This window comes from Planococcus citri, chromosome 2, assembly GCF_950023065.1.
Source record: "Planococcus citri chromosome 2, ihPlaCitr1.1, whole genome shotgun sequence".
Taxonomy (NCBI): domain Eukaryota; kingdom Metazoa; phylum Arthropoda; class Insecta; order Hemiptera; family Pseudococcidae; genus Planococcus; species Planococcus citri.
The window spans coordinates 6,247,389-6,268,060 of NC_088678.1; the positions used below are offsets into that span (position 1 = coordinate 6,247,389).

Here is a 20,672-nt window from a genome sequence, read left to right on the forward strand (position 1 = left end):
TATGTCTACACACACACTCCTTGAAACGCTCACCACCAGCCGTACAATTTGAACCTGGAAAATGAAAATTGACCCTCTCAGTCCAATGTAACAATATTACAATGGCACAATTCATGCAAACAGTAGATTATTGGACCAATAAGTTGAGAACGATCAGGCATGACTTTGCCAGCAATTACTCACTGTATGTATGTATCTACTAAACTATTTATCTAAATTAATCTAAATTACTCATAATCATTAACCATCATAGCCCAAATCCCTTCCAAATTTGAACATGAAATGAACAAATCACACCCATCAGCCCCAATCAGTTTACCCACTCCATATATGTACTAAATTAATAACTAAATTACTATTAAAATCAGAGCCTTATACATTAAATCCCTTCCATGTTTGAATCTGAAACAAGAAAATTGTACCCCTCAGCCCCAATGCAGCCACATAATAATAGCGCATTTTGGGGGAAGAGGGGATTGTTGGGGAAAAAATTGGGGAAAACATGAGGCATAACCTCAGCAGCAATCTCCCAATGTAAGTATCTATTAAACTATTTATCTAAATTAATCTAAATTACTCGTAATCACTAACCATCATAAACCCAATTCCCTTCTAAAATTGTGTCTGAAATGAAAAAATTGCACCCATCAGTCCCAATCTCTCTACTACATTATGTATAACTAAAATCACTCACACAAACTACACATCATGCGCTTGGATCGCAGGCAGATCTGGCGATCCGAGGGCGGCAGGTCTGATCCTCGATGGCAGGAATGGCAATGTTGCGATTCGTAGGGCTAACATTAACCACACCTGCTCCATATCTTTGATCAACCGGAACTAAGGTCGCAGAAAATAGTATTACACTATCAACTACTAGATGGAAAACGCATCCGGTACTCCATGTGCCAGCCTATCACGGCTACCCCTCTTTATGACTGAATGGGTGGTGTCGCAGGGATGAGTAGTACTCCGCACACTTTTCCCCAGCATGGCCAGGACAGAACAATCCGTGGATGCGTGTACTTAAGCTAACAGAATTCAATTTTTCAAGAAATCACAAGAATCCAGATGGTAGTAAAATTTTGATGATAGATGACGATGGACAGACACTTAACCTAACAAGGCTGCCCACAACCATTTATATCTAGTACATATGTATATGTCTACACACACACTCCTTGAAACGCTCACCACCAGCCGTACAATTTGAACCTGGAAAATGAAAATTGACCCTCTCAGTCCAATGTAACAATATTACAATGGCACAATTCATGCAAACAGTAGATTATTGGACCAATAAGTTGAGAACGATCAGGCATGACTTTGCCAGCAATTACTCACTGTATGTAACTTATGCATCTACTAAACTATTTATCTAAATTATTCTAAATTACTCATAATCACTAACCATTATAATAGCACAAATCCCTTCCAAAATTGAACCTGAAATGGAAAAAATCACACCCATCAGCCCCAATCAGTTTACCCACTCCATATATGTACTGTACTAAATTAATAACTTAAATTACTTCTGAAAACTAAGAATCTCACACCAAATCCCTTCCAAATTTGAACCTGGAAAATGAAAATTGACCATCCCAGTCCAATGTAACAAAATATTACCATGGCACAATTCATGCAAACAGTAGATTATTGGACCAATAAGTTGAGAACAATCAGGCATGACTTTGCCAGCAATTACTCACTGTATGTATGTATCTACTAAACTATTTATCTAAATTAATCTAAATTACTCATAATCATTAACCATCATAGCCCAAATCCCTTCCAAATTTGAACATGAAATGAACAAATCACACCCATCAGCCCCAATCAATTTACCCACTCCATATATGTACTAAATTAATAACTAAATTACTATTAAAATCAGAGCCTTATACATTAAATCCCTTCCATGTTTGAATCTGAAACAAGAAAATTGTACCCCTCAGCCCCAATGCAGCCACATAATAATAGCGCATTTTGGGGGAAGAGGGGATTGTTGGGGAAAAAATTGGGGAAAACATGAGGCATAACCTCAGCAGCAATCTCCCAATGTAAGTATCTATTAAACTATTTATCTAAATTAATCTAAATTACTCGTAATCACTAACCATCATAAACCCAATTCCCTTCTAAAATTGTGTCTGAAATGAAAAAATTGCACCCATCAGTCCCAATCTCTCTACTACATTATGTATAACTAAAATCACTCACACAAACTACACATCATGCGCTTGGATCGCAGGCAGATCTGGCGATCCGAGGGCGGCAGGTCTGATCCTCAATGGCAGGAATGGCAATGTTGCGATTCGTAGGGCTAACATTAACCACACCTGCTCCATATCTTTGATCAACCGGAACTAAGGTCGCAGAAAATAGTATTACACTATCAACTACTAGATGGAAAACGCATCCGGTACTCCATGTGCCAGCCTATCACGGCTACCCCTCTTTATGACTGAATGGGTGGTGTCGCAGGGATGAGTAGTACTCCGCACACTTTTCCCCAGCATGGCCAGGACAGAACAATCCGTGGATGTGTGTACTTAAGCTAACAGAATTCAATTTTTCAAGAAATCACAAGAATCCAGATGGTAGTAAAATTTTGATGATAGATGACGATGGACAGACACTTAACCTAACAAGGCTGCCCACAACCATTTATATCTAGTACATATGTATATGTCTACACACACACTCCTTGAAACGCTCACCACCAGCCGTACAATTTGAACCTGGAAAATGAAAATTGACCCTCTCAGTCCAATGTAACAATATTACAATGGCACAATTCATGCAAACAGTAGATTATTGGACCAATAAGTTGAGAACGATCAGGCATGACTTTGCCAGCAATTACTCACTGTATGTAACTTATGCATCTACTAAACTATTTATCTAAATTATTCTAAATTACTCATAATCACTAACCATTATAATAGCACAAATCCCTTCCAAAATTGAACCTGAAATGGAAAAAATCACACCCATCAGCCCCAATCAGTTTACCCACTCCATATATGTACTGTACTAAATTAATAACTTAAATTACTTCTGAAAACTAAGAATCTCACACCAAATCCCTTCCAAATTTGAACCTGGAAAATGAAAATTGACCATCCCAGTCCAATGTAACAAAATATTACCATGGCACAATTCATGCAAACAGTAGATTATTGGACCAATAAGTTGAGAACAATCAGGCATGACTTTGCCAGCAATTACTCACTGTATGTATGTATCTACTAAACTATTTATCTAAATTAATCTAAATTACTCATAATCATTAACCATCATAGCCCAAATCCCTTCCAAATTTGAACATGAAATGAACAAATCACACCCATCAGCCCCAATCAGTTTACCCACTCCATATATGTACTAAATTAATAACTAAATTACTATTAAAATCAGAGCCTTATACATTAAATCCCTTCCATGTTTGAATCTGAAACAAGAAAATTGTACCCCTCAGCCCCAATGCAGCCACATAATAATAGCGCATTTTGGGGGAAGAGGGGATTGTTGGGGAAAAAATTGGGGAAAACATGAGGCATAACCTCAGCAGCAATCTCCCAATGTAAGTATCTATTAAACTATTTATCTAAATTAATCTAAATTACTCGTAATCACTAACCATCATAAACCCAATTCCCTTCTAAAATTGTGTCTGAAATGAAAAAATTGCACCCATCAGTCCCAATCTCTCTACTACATTATGTATAACTAAAATCACTCACACAAACTACACATCATGCGCTTGGATCGCAGGCAGATCTGGCGATCCGAGGGCGGCAGGTCTGATCCTCGATGGCAGGAATGGCAATGTTGCGATTCGTAGGGCTAACATTAACCACACCTGCTCCATATCTTTGATCAACCGGAACTAAGGTCGCAGAAAATAGTATTACACTATCAACTACTAGATGGAAAACGCATCCGGTACTCCATGTGCCAGCCTATCACGGCTACCCCTCTTTATGACTGAATGGGTGGTGTCGCAGGGATGAGTAGTACTCCGCACACTTTTCCCCAGCATGGCCAGGACAGAACAATCCGTGGATGCGTGTACTTAAGCTAACAGAATTCAATTTTTCAAGAAATCACAAGAATCCAGATGGTAGTAAAATTTTGATGATAGATGATGATGGACAGACACTTAACCTAACAAGGCTGCCCACAACCATTTATATCTAGTACATATGTATATGTCTACACACACACTCCTTGAAACGCTCACCACCAGCCGTACAATTTGAACCTGGAAAATGAAAATTGACCCTCTCAGTCCAATGTAACAATATTACAATGGCACAATTCATGCAAACAGTAGATTATTGGACCAATAAGTTGAGAACGATCAGGCATGACTTTGCCAGCAATTACTCACTGTATGTATGTATCTACTAAACTATTTATCTAAATTAATCTAAATTACTCATAATCATTAACCATCATAGCCCAAATCCCTTCCAAATTTGAACATGAAATGAACAAATCACACCCATCAGCCCCAATCAGTTTACCCACTCCATATATGTACTAAATTAATAACTAAATTACTATTAAAATCAGAGCCTTATACATTAAATCCCTTCCATGTTTGAATCTGAAACAAGAAAATTGTACCCCTCAGCCCCAATGCAGCCACATAATAATAGCGCATTTTGGGGGAAGAGGGGATTGTTGGGGAAAAAATTGGGGAAAACATGAGGCATAACCTCAGCAGCAATCTCCCAATGTAAGTATCTATTAAACTATTTATCTAAATTAATCTAAATTACTCGTAATCACTAACCATCATAAACCCAATTCCCTTCTAAAATTGTGTCTGAAATGAAAAAATTGCACCCATCAGTCCCAATCTCTCTACTACATTATGTATAACTAAAATCACTCACACAAACTACACATCATGCGCTTGGATCGCAGGCAGATCTGGCGATCCGAGGGCGGCAGGTCTGATCCTCGATGGCAGGAATGGCAATGTTGCGATTCGTAGGGCTAACATTAACCACACCTGCTCCATATCTTTGATCAACCGGAACTAAGGTCGCAGAAAATAGTATTACACTATCAACTACTAGATGGAAAACGCATCCGGTACTCCATGTGCCAGCCTATCACGGCTACCCCTCTTTATGACTGAATGGGTGGTGTCGCAGGGATGAGTAGTACTCCGCACACTTTTCCCCAGCATGGCCAGGACAGAACAATCCGTGGATGCGTGTACTTAAGCTAACAGAATTCAATTTTTCAAGAAATCACAAGAATCCAGATGGTAGTAAAATTTTGATGATAGATGACGATGGACAGACACTTAACCTAACAAGGCTGCCCACAACCATTTATATCTAGTACATATGTATATGTCTACACACACACTCCTTGAAACGCTCACCACCAGCCGTACAATTTGAACCTGGAAAATGAAAATTGACCCTCTCAGTCCAATGTAACAATATTACAATGGCACAATTCATGCAAACAGTAGATTATTGGACCAATAAGTTGAGAACGATCAGGCATGACTTTGCCAGCAATTACTCACTGTATGTAACTTATGCATCTACTAAACTATTTATCTAAATTATTCTAAATTACTCATAATCACTAACCATTATAATAGCACAAATCCCTTCCAAAATTGAACCTGAAATGGAAAAAATCACACCCATCAGCCCCAATCAGTTTACCCACTCCATATATGTACTGTACTAAATTAATAACTTAAATTACTTCTGAAAACTAAGAATCTCACACCAAATCCCTTCCAAATTTGAACCTGGAAAATGAAAATTGACCATCCCAGTCCAATGTAACAAAATATTACCATGGCACAATTCATGCAAACAGTAGATTATTGGACCAATAAGTTGAGAACAATCAGGCATGACTTTGCCAGCAATTACTCACTGTATGTATGTATCTACTAAACTATTTATCTAAATTAATCTAAATTACTCATAATCATTAACCATCATAGCCCAAATCCCTTCCAAATTTGAACATGAAATGAACAAATCACACCCATCAGCCCCAATCAATTTACCCACTCCATATATGTACTAAATTAATAACTAAATTACTATTAAAATCAGAGCCTTATACATTAAATCCCTTCCATGTTTGAATCTGAAACAAGAAAATTGTACCCCTCAGCCCCAATGCAGCCACATAATAATAGCGCATTTTGGGGGAAGAGGGGATTGTTGGGGAAAAAATTGGGGAAAACATGAGGCATAACCTCAGCAGCAATCTCCCAATGTAAGTATCTATTAAACTATTTATCTAAATTAATCTAAATTACTCGTAATCACTAACCATCATAAACCCAATTCCCTTCTAAAATTGTGTCTGAAATGAAAAAATTGCACCCATCAGTCCCAATCTCTCTACTACATTATGTATAACTAAAATCACTCACACAAACTACACATCATGCGCTTGGATCGCAGGCAGATCTGGCGATCCGAGGGCGGCAGGTCTGATCCTCAATGGCAGGAATGGCAATGTTGCGATTCGTAGGGCTAACATTAACCACACCTGCTCCATATCTTTGATCAACCGGAACTAAGGTCGCAGAAAATAGTATTACACTATCAACTACTAGATGGAAAACGCATCCGGTACTCCATGTGCCAGCCTATCACGGCTACCCCTCTTTATGACTGAATGGGTGGTGTCGCAGGGATGAGTAGTACTCCGCACACTTTTCCCCAGCATGGCCAGGACAGAACAATCCGTGGATGCGTGTACTTAAGCTAACAGAATTCAATTTTTCAAGAAATCACAAGAATCCAGATGGTAGTAAAATTTTGATGATAGATGACGATGGACAGACACTTAACCTAACAAGGCTGCCCACAACCATTTATATCTAGTACATATGTATATGTCTACACACACACTCCTTGAAACGCTCACCACCAGCCGTACAATTTGACCTGGAAAATGAAAATTGACCCTCTCAGTCCAATGTAACAATATTACAATGGCACAATTCATGCAAACAGTAGATTATTGGACCAATAAGTTGAGAACGATCAGGCATGACTTTGCCAGCAATTACTCACTGTATGTAACTTATGCATCTACTAAACTATTTATCTAAATTATTCTAAATTACTCATAATCACTAACCATTATAATAGCACAAATCCCTTCCAAAATTGAACCTGAAATGGAAAAAATCACACCCATCAGCCCCAATCAGTTTACCCACTCTATATACTAAATCAATAACTAGATCACTATTAAAAACTGAGCCTTATACACAAAATCCCTTCCAAGTTTGAACCTGAAAAAAGAAAAGTGTACCCCTCATCCCCAATGCAGCTACATAATAAATAGCGCATTTTGGGGGAAGAGGGGATTGTTGGGGAAAAAATTGGGGAAAACATGAGGCATAACCTCAGCAGCAATCTCCCAATGTAAGTATCTATTAAACTATTTATCTAAATTAATCTAAATTACTCATAATCACTAACCATCATAGCCCAAATCCCTTCCAAAATTGCACCTATCAGCCCAAAACAGTTTACCCACTCCATATGCTAAATTAATAAAAAATTACCTCTAAAAACTAACCACCATACCCCACATCTCAATCATACTAATGAACCTGAAAAGAGAAAATTGCAATAATCTGCCCCTATCAGTCTACCCACACAATATACTAAATTAACAAGTAGAACACTATCAAAAACTGAGCCTTATGCACTAAATCCCTTCCAAGTTTGAGCCTGAAACAAGAAAATTGTACCCCTCAGCACCAATGCAGCTGCATAATAATAGCACATTTTGGAGGAAAAGGAGATCTTTGGAGAAAAAATTGGGAAAACTTGAGGCACAACCTCAGCAGCAATTACCCAATGTATCAACTAAACTAGATATATCTAAATTAATCTAAATTGTTGCTGAAAATATGAAATTGTACCCATCAGCACCAATCCATTTGGCCAATATACAAAATCATGTATCTTCTAAATTATATCAAAATTATTCATGAAATTATGCATCACATCACATCCATCACAAATCCCTTCTGCATGTGCACTGGCAAAAGTGAAATTGTGTCCATCTGCCCTGATCAATTCACCAGACATAGGAATCTATTCAAACTGGTCATAAAATTAAAAATCATATCCCAAAATGTGTACCTGAAAAAAGAAAATTGTACCCCACAGACCCAATCCATTTACCCCTATGCATCTACATATCTAAATTAATTATAAAACTATGCATCATACCCCCACAATTCCCTTCCAAATGCAAACCTGAAAAAAGAAAATTGTACCCCACAGACCCAATCCATTTACCCCTATGCATCTACATATCTAAATTAATTATAAAACTATGCATCATACCCCACAATTCCCTTCCAAATGCAAACCTGAAAAAAGAAAATTGTACCCCACAGCCCCACTGCAGCTTACATTGTGATAGCTCATTTTTGGCAGAAAGGGGATTTTTCATGAAAAAAATTGGACAATCTAGAGGCTTCACCTTGCCAGGATTGCCCAATGTATCAACTAAAATAGGTACATATATCTAAATTAATCCAAATTGATGCTGAAAATATGAAATTATACCCATCAGCCCCAATCCATTTACCCCATGTACCTAATCTATCTGAATTACTCATAAAGCTATGCATCAATCATACCACAAATTCTCAACAAAGTTGCCCCAATAAGTAACTATATTAATCATAAATACTAAGCATCATACCTCACAATTCCCTTCCTTATGTGTACCTGAAAAAGGAAATTGTACCCCACAGCCCCAATGCAGCTACATTGTGATAGCTCATTTTGGGCACAAAGGGCATTTTTCAAGAAAAAAATTGGACAATCTGGAGGCTCCACCTCGCCAGCATTGCCCAATGTATCAACTAAAATAGGTACATATATCTAAATTAATCCAAATTGTTGCTGGAAATATGAAATTATACCCATCAGCCAATCCATTTACCCCATGTACCTATCTATCTAAATTAGTCATACAGCTATGCATCAATCTTACCACAAATTCTCAACAAAGTTGCCCCAATAAGTAACTAAATTATTCATAAATACTAAGCATCATACCCCACAATTCCCTTCCAAATGTGAACTCCAAAAAAAGAAAATTGTACCCCACAGCCCCAATCCATTTACCCTCATATATCTATCTAAATTAATTATACAACTATGCATCATACCCCATAATTCCCTTCCAAATGTGAACCTGAAAAAAGAAAAAAGAAAATTGTACCCCACGGCCCAAATGCAGCTACATTGTGATAGCTCATTTTGGGCACAAAGGGGATTTTTCAAGAAAAAAATTGGACAATTTTTTTGGCTCCACCTTGCCAGCATTGCCCAATGTATCAACTAAACTAGGTACATATATCTAAATTAATCCAAATTACCCATAAATACCAACCATCATACCCCAAATCCCTTCCAAATTTTGACCTGAAAAAAAATTGTACTCATCAGCCCCAATCAGTTCACCAATCTATCTACTAAATTACTCATAAAAACTAAGCATCATACCACACAATTCCCTTCCAAATGTTAACCTGAACAAAGAAAATCATACTCATCAGCCCCAATGCAACTACAACATGATATCATTGCATTTACCAATTAATATTATGTATTGTAAAGACATACCAATAAAAACTGAGCATCATACACCAAATCCCTCCCAAATTTGGACCTGAAAAGTAAAAATTCTACCCATTGGCCTCAATCTGTCTACTAAATTAGAACTAGATGACAATTTGAACCTGAAACGCTCACCTGCCTGGCAAGTAGACCGACTCAACAAAACCAGACAGCCTCAAAAAAAAAACCAAAACTCCTATGTTACGCAAGCAAGGGTTGGCAAAGCCTAGAGTGCGCCACTTACTGCGTGTGACTGGATCGGAGGCAGATCTCTGGATCCACAAAGGCAGGACTGATACTTGATGGCAGGCATAATGGCAATGTCATTACGCAGGTTAGACTGACATTAACCATCCCTGCTCCATCTTTCATAGCCCGGAACTGAGGTTCGCAGATATAGTTATTCAACTATAACCACTAGATTGAAACGCAAACGCTAATTCCCGCACCAGCCGATTACGACTACTCCTCATTAAGACTGTAGATATGTTAGGTGTCGCAGAAGTGAGCCAGGATTCCGCCACCATTGAGCAGGCCACCGCAGCAAACCAGTCGCCGAATAACGTTCACCTGACCCCGTACGGTTTTCTCCAATGGCGGATCCTTGGGCGAGAGCCCGTAACCCGCGGATGCGTTTCCTAACAAAGACAGTTACTAAATTTTCAAGGGATCACAACGCCAGGTTGTTGTGAAATGCTGGAAAAAGTACAGTTGTGGGTTGATATACTAATAGACGAGGATGGACAGCACTTAACCTAACCAGGCTGCCCACAACTGCATATATCCCTAAAAACACTCACCACCAGTGCTACAAATACAACACAAAAAACACAATCATACAAAAAATGTTGAGCTACACACATACAATACAAATTTGAACCCGGCCAATTAACTCAATGTGTGTACTGAATCATGAAGATGAAAATGCACCCATCAGCCCCAATCCAATTACCCAATGTATCTATCTAAATTAATCATAAAACTACGCAACAATCATACCACAAATTCTCTCCAAATTTGCAACTGGAAAGATGCAATTGTACCCATCAGCCCCACTCCACTTACCCAGTCTATCTGCTAAATTAAAAGTAACTAAATTACTCATAAAAACTAAGCAACATACCCCACAATTTCCTTCCAAATGTGAACCTGAAAAAAGAAAATTGTACCCCACAGCCCCAATGCAGCTACATTGTGATAGCTCATTTTGGGCAGAAAGGGGAAAAAATTGGACAATCTCGAGGCTCCACCTCGCCAGCATTGCCAAATGTATCAACTAAACTAGGCACATATAGCTAAATTAATCCAAATTAACTATAAATACCAAATCCCTTCCACATTTGCACCTGCAAAGATGATATTGTACCCATCAGGCATAATAATCCCTTTCTCCAATATATGTAGCTATCTGAATTATTCATAAAAACTAAGCACATTATACACATCAAATTCTCAAGAACTTTGTTGCTGAAAATATGAAATGGTACCCAACAGCCCCAATAAGTAACTAAATTATTCATAAATACTAAGCATCATTCCTCACAATTCCCTTCCAAATGTGAACCCCCCCCCCAAAAAAAATTGTACCCCACAGCTCCAATCCATTTACCACTATGTATCTATCTAAATTAATTATAAAACTATGCATCATACTCCACAATTCCCTTCCAAATGCGAACCTGAAAAAAGAAAATTGTACCCCACAGCCCAAATGCAGCTACATTGTGATAGCTCATTTTGGGCAGAAAGGGGATTTTTCAAGAAAAAAATTGGACAATCTAGAGGCTCCACCTTGCCAGCATTGCCCAATGTATCAACTAAAATAGGTACATATATCTAAATTAATCCAAATTGTTGCTGAAAATATGAAATTATACCCATCAGCCCCAATCCATTTACCCAACGTATCTATCTAAATTACTCATAAAGCTAATCATACCACAAATTCTCAACAAAGTTGCCCCAATAAGTAACTAAATTATTCATAAATACTAAGCATCATACCCCACAATTCCCTTCCAAATGTGAACCTGAAAAAAGAAAAGTGTACCCCACAGCCCCAATCCATTTACCCTCATGTATCTATCTAAATTAATTATACAACTATAATGCTGGTGACAAGGAGCTCGGCCTGTCACTTCAGTTTTCGTGGTGTATCCAATGTCTTCCAGCTTTAAATCGTTCTAGGGGAGGGCTGACTGTTCGAGATGGCATGGCACACTCCATCAACATTTTTTAATCGATTGGTGATTTTTTTTCTGCAAAATTTTTTCAGTAGAGAGTAAATGAAGGACTGTACGGTTTTCACTAAATTTGGACGCTCACTTCAAAGGAGTTTAAACTTCAAATGGCTGTACAACACACAAAAATGTACCCAGCGACCTAAAATTTGGTATTCCAACTCAAAAAATACTGGTGAATCCGACGAGCGGTTGTTCGTTTCAGTAGCTCTCATAGAAGCTGAGCTACAGAGCGTGGCTATGACTTATGAAATGCGCCTCGTAATTATGTATCTGCTAAATTATATCTAGATTATTCATAAAAATAATAATTATGCATCATATCCATCTCAAATCCCTTCTACATTTGCATTGGCAAAAGTGAAATTATTGTGTCCATCTGCCCCGATCAATTCACCAGACATAGGAATCTATCCAAATTGATCATAAAACTACAAATCATATCCCAAATCCATTCAACATTCGTTAATGAATGGACTGATGACAAGGTAAACATTGGCCCCAATCCATTTACCCAACGTATCTATCTAAATTAATCTTACAACTATGCATCAATCATACCACAAGTTCTCTACAAAGTTGCAACTGGAAAGATGAAATTGTACCCATCAGCCCCAATAAGTAACTAAATTATTCATAAATACTAAGCATCATACCCCACAATTCCCTTCCAAATGTGAACCTGAAAAAAGAAAATTGTACCCCACAGCCCATTTGCAGCTACATTGTGATAGCTCATTTTGGGCAGAAAGGGGATTGTTAATGCGCTATTATTATGTAGCTGCATTGAATTGATCATAAATCAAGATGGTTGGATAACTCAAAAATTGAATCAACTGTTTCCAAATTTGAATTCGAAAAATCACACCACCTCAATTCAAACAATGCACCCACCAAATTTCAGCTCTCTGGGTCTATTTGGTAAAATTCTTATTTTTTTTCATTCATGACCAAAGTTTGATTTTTCAAAAGTTTATCAAAATCGTTGGAAAACTCAAGAATTTAATCTACCGTTTCCAAATTTATATTCGAAAATCACACCACCTCAATTCAATCCCGATGGACATATATTTCAGTTAATTTTCAAATTCCGTGATTTTATAATTTTTTTTTTTAATTTCCCATCGAAAATAAAAGGGTATACACTATACAGGTGTGAAAGTGAATATCGTCACTTTTCTCTTAAGGATTATAAAATGACTTACTCATTCTCATTCGCGAGTTCATATTCTATTATTTTTGGAAGGAAATTTGTACTCACCTGAAACAAAGAAAAATTAAGGAGGATTAGTTAAATACGTACATACAAAATTATTGATCAATCAATCGACACAATCATGTGAAACAATAATGGTCGAAGGCCAAAGTAAAAATTCTGACGATCTTGACGTTTAATGTAGAGCCAAAAATGAATATTCATAAATAAAGTAAGTATCATAAAAATTGTAAAATTGATTGTGGAAATCACTCAAAAATATCAAAAAATTGACAAACCACGAAAAAACGACAAAACTTCGAGAAAATGTCTCATTTGTGTAAAATTTAGCACAAACTGCTTGGATTATTGAAAAAATACCAAATAATGATTTGTCAAAATGCAGAAAGTGGTATAAAATTTGTCAAATGGACCTTCCCTCCTTCTCAAATCGAAAATTACAGGAAGTTAATCACGTTAGCTGGTAACGGAATTGTTTTTGAAAAAAACACCTAATTTTTCACTCGAAAGTTTTTTAAAAAATTGAAATTCACATATTCTCACGCGTGTTCTCCTTCAATAATAAAAGCTATGCAACCTATACGTCTCCGGGAATGATGACGATTTTCCTTCAATTAAGATGTGGGGAACGTGGGAAATTTTTTTGAGCAAAAACGAAGGGCAGATCATGGAATGAAAAAGTAAGACGTAATTTCGATTGTTCGGACAACAAACAGATTTCAATTTGAATAAAGGTAGGGTTTTTTACAATTTTAGCAAAAAAAAAAAAAACGGTACTTCTTGGGAAGTTTGCCCAAAAAAAAGTCTTGACTTCTACCCATGTTTGGGTATTCGGGATAACGAGGTTTGGGAAAAGTGAATTCGGAAAATGGGTCATTCGCAAAAATTACAAATTGTGGTTTTTCCATTAAGGAGAACGTGGTTACGGGGGTTTAAGGACACTGCCTCTCTATTTTACGTCGCGGTCTTGTTCAAATTGAGGCGTATCAGGTTCAAGCATAAAAAAGTTCAAAAAATTTATTTTTTATTACGATTTTCCAAAATTTATATAACACCCCAATACTTAAACGAATGACGAAGAAACTACTTTCAATACCTTTTCTGAATTTCATGATAAATTATTTCTTGAATTCTCACGGATTTTTTTTTTTACGAAAAATTTTATTCAAAATTATAAAAAAAATGCTGCACTAAATTGTTCTCGTTTGTTATAGCCCAAAATCAGATTTGAAAAAATCATTCGAAATCATCTCGAAAATTTCATTTGGAATTACCTACAACAAATTAAAAAATTAGGGTATCACAAAAAAAATCCGAAATCAACTAATACAACAAAAAAAATTAAATTTTAGATCACCAAGAAAAAGTATTAAAAAAGGTAACTTTTAGTAACCAAAAAAGCCGGAAAAAGTAACCAAAAAAACTATTACGAGTAATGTAAGAAAAAAGTGGCAACCAAAAAACTTCAATGCATACAAAACATCACATCTTATTTCAGATTACAAAACAAAAAAATTTTGATAGCAGTTTTTTCAAAAAAACATCGAAATTCGAATAAGTAAAAAACCATTTTGGAAAAAAAAAACTAGCAAAATCTCAAAACAGATAATTATCAAAATTTCGAAAATAACTACTCGTAGATCAAAATGCAAAAAGAAAGCGTGAAAAAAATATTGGATTCCGGAAACATGATCGAAAAATGCGTTCAACTACTGAAAAAATTGCAAAATTGAAAGAAGAGGGAGAAGTCTACCGAAACATGGAGTAACGAAATTCAATCTTTTATTCAAAATCATTTCAAAAAATCAAACACACAAATTGTACCAATTGTAAAATACCCGAAATGTTGACATGAGCGAGGATTTGATGCAAAAAATATTATTCCAGTGTTGAGAAATAATAAACAATAATTTCATTAAAAAATTCCATAAATAAGAAGAATTTTTTTTACAACGGGAAACTTATTAAAATCAACAGGGAAGGGTGGCGAAGGAGCGAGGGAGGGGGGAGATTCCAATCTAAATTTGAAAAAAGTGATTGGTGAAAACAAAACAGTCAAAAATTTACACGATTCAAAAAAGATGAAAAAAAGGCGACAAAATTATTGAAATTGAGAGAAAATGACCAAAACAGGAAGCAGAGCAAAGATCAATATCTGGAAAGAAAAAAATAGTCGAAAAATAATATCGAAAACCCTCTTCGTGATCAAAACCACTCAAGTGCGGAATTCAAAACAAACCAAAAAAACAGAACAGAGTTTTTACAAAATTAAAAAAGTTGAAAAAAATCACGAGGATTCCAGAATAAAAATTCGATTAGAAGTAGAAAAAAATCCACCGAAAAAATTAAGGTAAAAAGCACTAAAATTTAAGAAAAACGATAAATTGTGAAAACTTCACAAAAATTCAGACACAAAAACAACACGAAAATTCGGTGAAAATCGTCGAAAAGTTAGAAAATAAAATCTGCGAGAATTCGAAAGAATAAAACTTGACCAAAAAATTCTAAATAAAACCATCAAGTCTTAAGTTCAAAAAACTCGAAAAAATCTGTGAACAGGGGAATTCCGCAAAAATTTAGGCAGAAAAAATTACTCAAATTTGAGGCTAAATTGGGAGAAAGTTTTATTTTAAAAATCTCAAAAATTCAAGAAAAAAGGTATCGCCGAAATTGAGAACAAAAACTCAGACAGAAAAATGAATCGATTATATTCGAAACAAAATGTATGGAAATGATGAAGAATTCCGAGAAAATCTTTGAAAAACTTGAAAAAAGAGAACTCGCGAAAATTCAAAACATAACTCGTAAAATTGACAAAGAAAAAAAATCGCAAAATTCAAAAAAAAACCATCGAACTGAATTAAGGAGAAATCCCGACTATTTAAGCAATAAAATCAAACAAGCTCGAGGGAAAATTTTCATGAAAAAAAAATCACCATCAAAATTCAAGATGTAAAAATCAATCGAAACAGGAAAAAATTCACTAAAAAACGAAATTAAAAAACCTCCAAGTACATTTCAAAAGAAAAATCATCAAAACTGAAAAAAAAAAAAATTCGTAACGCTGAAAAAGCGATGATGCCATTTAAATAAAATCAAATTTTTTTCGAAGAATTTTGGATAAAATTTTGAAAAAAAGGAAATCTGTGAAAAAACTTGGAAAAAGTAACTTTTAGAAACCAACATTTTAAAAAAGTAACCAATAGAGAAATTCACGTTTAGAAACCAACATTTTTAAAAAGTAACCAATAGAAAAATTCACGTTAAATTGTCACGAGACAATTTCAAAGTAAGTAAATTTTAAAAACAATCAAATTCTGAATCACCAACAAAAAAATTGCACCAAAAAAGTTTCAAGTACCTACTTATTTCAAATCACCGTAAAAAAAAATCCATTCAACAATTTGTAATGCGCTAATGCGCAACTTACCACAAACAATGAATGTAGAAAAGCTGCCAAGGAAATTTCTCCAACAGCATCGTCGCCATCTTGTGATTTATAAAATTCTCTTCTTCAGGTACGTCAAGACTCGGCGATTTTCACGAAGACAAATGCAAAATAAACAACGCCTGAAACATACGAGAAAAAAATACAAATTAGTTCTAATCATTGCATTGCAAAATAAATTTTAAAAAAATAAAATAGGGTATGTTATCAAGAGGGAAAGGGATCCCAACTCAACCAGACACAGCTAGATCGAAAGAACATGCTAAAATATGCATATGGCGTCGGTATGAGTCAGCATGAGTCATCTGACTCATACCTCTTTTAGCAATGGCGATAAAGGTTCCTTCTATGTATAAAATGTGAAACCACGCGAGTGCGCAACTTGGCGCGCTAGAAACGAGATAACATACAATTCGAAAATTTCTATTTTTTCGGGGATGACGCAATAAATATCGGAAATGACATCAGACATTGAAATTTAACTATTCGCTCGAAATGAAATTCAACAAAGGGTGCGGTATTCTCGAAAAAATCGAGCTTTGAGTAAAAAAAAATTAAAAGGTGAAAAAGTGCAACAAAGTTCACGAGAAATCGTAATTTTTGCGATTTACCAATCTCCAAGCGGCTAGCAGTGGGCCTAAAAGTAGCCTTGTCCCATTACTAGAGACGAAACTGCATACTCGTAGAAGTTTTTTGAGAGGAGGAGGTTCGATGGAAAATTTGCTTACTGATACAAGGAAAAAATTCTCTAATTTTCCGGATTGATAAATTTATATTATGACTTTATAAGCATTAACAGAATCATTTTCTGTTTTGGATTTTTGGCGGTCTAAAAGTGAATTTTTCTAATTGAAAACAAGAAATACATAAATTAGTCCAAGCGAAGAGCGGTATGGGGTGTCAAATGGTCCCGAAATATTAGGAATTAATATTTCAGTAATTTTATTTCAACACGGTGGCATCATATGCATTCCTTCAACCCCAAAACCAAAACATACTTACTTACGTAATTAAAAAAAAAAAAAAAATGGATAAAAACACATTTGAGGGGATTCATCTACAATCGCATTATTAAAATGTCTTGATCAAAAAATTAAAACGCATAATCTGAAGACCTCGAAGACACTTCAAAGGGAAGGGGGTTTAAATTTCTTAAAATTTGAAAAATTGGAACTTCATCGTGCAATTTCAAGCATTTCGTAGCTGCATTTCTTCATTTCAGCTGTGAAAGGATCGTCCGACTAACCAGATATTGTTGACAAAATTTGAAACGATTTTAACTTCTTTTCTACAGGGTGTCCACTCATTTTTGGAAATTATTTTCCGGATCTATTTTCCAGCCATGCGCCATGCCAATTTCGAGTCTTTCATACCCTACGTACAAAGAAGTATTCAGTTTAAATCACGATTCAAAATTTTTTGTTGAAAAGGGTTCGTTATCTGCTACAGCTTCAAAAGCACAAATTTCAAATTTTGGATGAAACGAGAAAAAAAAACACGAAAAAACAAGTATCCTGCCTATTTACTTATGCTGCAAACGTACGAAGTTTGGAAACAAAATAAGTATAAACCAATTTTTCACAAAAAAAATTCAAAAATTATTCAAAGTATCTTTCACGTTGCGTTGGTAGAGAGGCTCGTACTCAATTTTTTTTTAAATAAATAAATACGTAACCAAAAATTTTGAAAAAGTAAGCAATCATCACAAAGCCATTTCTAAGTTATAAAAAAAAAGAAGGAAATTCTCGATCATTACTTGAAGTCAATTTCGAATCCATCCGGAAAAATGTATTCTAAATCACCATGAAAAAAATTCACCCGAAATCACCTAGAAAAATTCATTTAGAATCATCGCGAAAAAATTTCTTTGAAATCACGAAAACTCCCAAACTGGATTTCAAAAAATGAGATTTCTAAATCATCATAGGAAAACGTAATCTAAAAATACAAAGAAAAAAATAATTTGTCAAAATGCTCTACAAAAACTATACAAGAATTCAATAATAATGAAAAAAAAATCATCGTATCGCCACGAAAAATTCAGATTAAAACACTCAAAAAAATTATTATTTGAAATCATCCACGAAAAAATTCTGCACAGGAGAAAAATTGAAATCCTCAACTCCAACCAACGGGCTCGTATCTGGAAGTGGAGGACTCAAGGGAACAAAAAACACACGACGACCCCATAAAATATCGAAATTTCCACAATATAAAGTAGAAAATTGAACAGTTCTGTTGTCCAACGTAACTATACAGAACCACCAAAACTAGATAAGAACTGATCATTCAAATCAAAATGTACATAAGAAATTTCATTCGAAACCAATCAACATTAGCTATCAAGTAATAAAAATCCGAAATTGAATTCAAAATCAAAAATTCGCGTGTTTTTCATAAGTACATCTTTCCAGCTTTAAAAAAATCAAAACCGACTTGGAGACCCTGCATTTCTGTAAATTCATCAACAAACTTTACAATAATTACATACAAAAGCTGCAGGAAGTCAGAGTAATACAAAACGTTCGATATTTATCATGCCTTCAATCAAACTTCAACAAATTAATCGAATATTCAAGTACAAGAGAACTATAACATGAACATCAACGCGAATATCAATTAATGAAAATAAATCAATCAACTCACCGTAACAAAAATCGTTCATTTTTTCAAGTAAGTAATACTCATCACCATGCAAGTCGCGACAGGTTGAATAGGGGACTTGATCACATCTTCTTGAAAATGTGCGAAACATATGTATGTAGGTACTTTCGATTGTAAAGCTCAACTCATCAACTGCACAAAAAAAACACAAACATTACTATTAAGATCGAACCATGTAAACCAAAAAAATGTGTACGTGAATTATTAACAGGGATTGTACTCAAATTTTTCTCAAAAAAAGTAACTTTAGTAACCAAAAAAGCGGGAAAAAGTAACCAAAAAGTAACCAAAAAATGTAAATGTAAAAAAAAGTGGCAACCAAAGAACTTCAATGCATTCAAAATCAAAAAATTACATTTGATTTTAGATTACAAAAAAAAAACAAAACGTTTATGAAAATTTCGATAGCAGTTTTTTCAAAAAACACAGAAAAAAACATCAAAATTCAAATACCAACCATTTTTTGAAAAAAAACCTAACAAAAGCTCGAAACAGCGTATCAACATTTCAAAAGTAACTCGTAGATTAAAATACAAAAAGATCGCATGAAAATAATATTATGGATTTGATTAGAAGTGCCTAGAAAAACTTCCCCAAATTTTATTAAGGTAAAAAGCACTGAAATTTAAGAAAAAACATCGCAAGAATTGAAAAAAAAAACTCATGAAGGAAAATCGTCGAAAAATTGGAAAATAGAATCTATGAGAATTCAAAACAATAAAACTTGAAGAAATCCTCAAAAAAATTCCAAATAAAATCATCAAGTCTCAAAGTCCAAAAAAACTCGAAAAAAATCTGTAAACAGGGGAATTCTGCAAAAATTTTCAACATTTGGGACTAAATTAGGAGGAAAAGTTATTAAAAATCTCGAAAATTCTAGAAAAAAGGTTTCGCCGAAATTCAGAACAAAAATAGGCAGAAAAACGAATCAATGAAATTCAAAACAAAATTATGGAAATGATGAAAATGGAAATCCTTCGAAAATTCAGTTCAGAGAAAAAAAAATTGTTCAAAGAGAGAGAGGGATTCAACGAATAAAAGATACATCAAGATGCAGAAAAATCCACTACAAAAGGTGAAAATACACAAAAAAAAACAAAGTCATCAAATTTTGAAGAAGATTCCCTCCCTTCGTGAAAAAGAAGATCAAAATTTGAAGGAAGTTATGATTTTTGGAAAAAGAAAAATCACAATCCACAAGAAATGTGAGCAAAAAAGTCACTTTGTTTTTTAAAGCACGAAACTCAAAAAAAACTGTTGAAATGAAAAAAAATGCGGTCAACATTCAGGCAAAAAATGACCACAATAAATTTTGGACAAAACTACAGAATCGTGAAAATACAAAGTTAAAGAAATCATTCAAAAATGTAGAAACTTCGCCAAAATTTGAAAAGAGAAAAAAAATTGAAATTTTGAGAAGTTATCGAAAAATTAAGAAAAAG

General features: G+C 35.0%; 1 protein-coding gene across 2 annotated transcripts in view; it reads right to left on the reverse strand.

Annotated features, from left to right (window-relative positions):
• Nucleotides 1-20,672, reverse strand: part of LOC135834330 (serine/threonine-protein kinase unc-51-like) — a 62,124-nt gene that overhangs the window by 36,234 nt on the left and 5,218 nt on the right. For both annotated transcript variants that reach the window (XM_065348183.1, XM_065348182.1), the window contains exons 10-11: nt 19,213-19,362; nt 16,549-16,688 (exon numbers count right to left, since the gene is read on the reverse strand). The gene's annotated coding sequence lies outside the window, so the exon portion shown is untranslated. The remainder of the gene's footprint in view (nt 1-16,548; nt 16,689-19,212; nt 19,363-20,672) is intronic.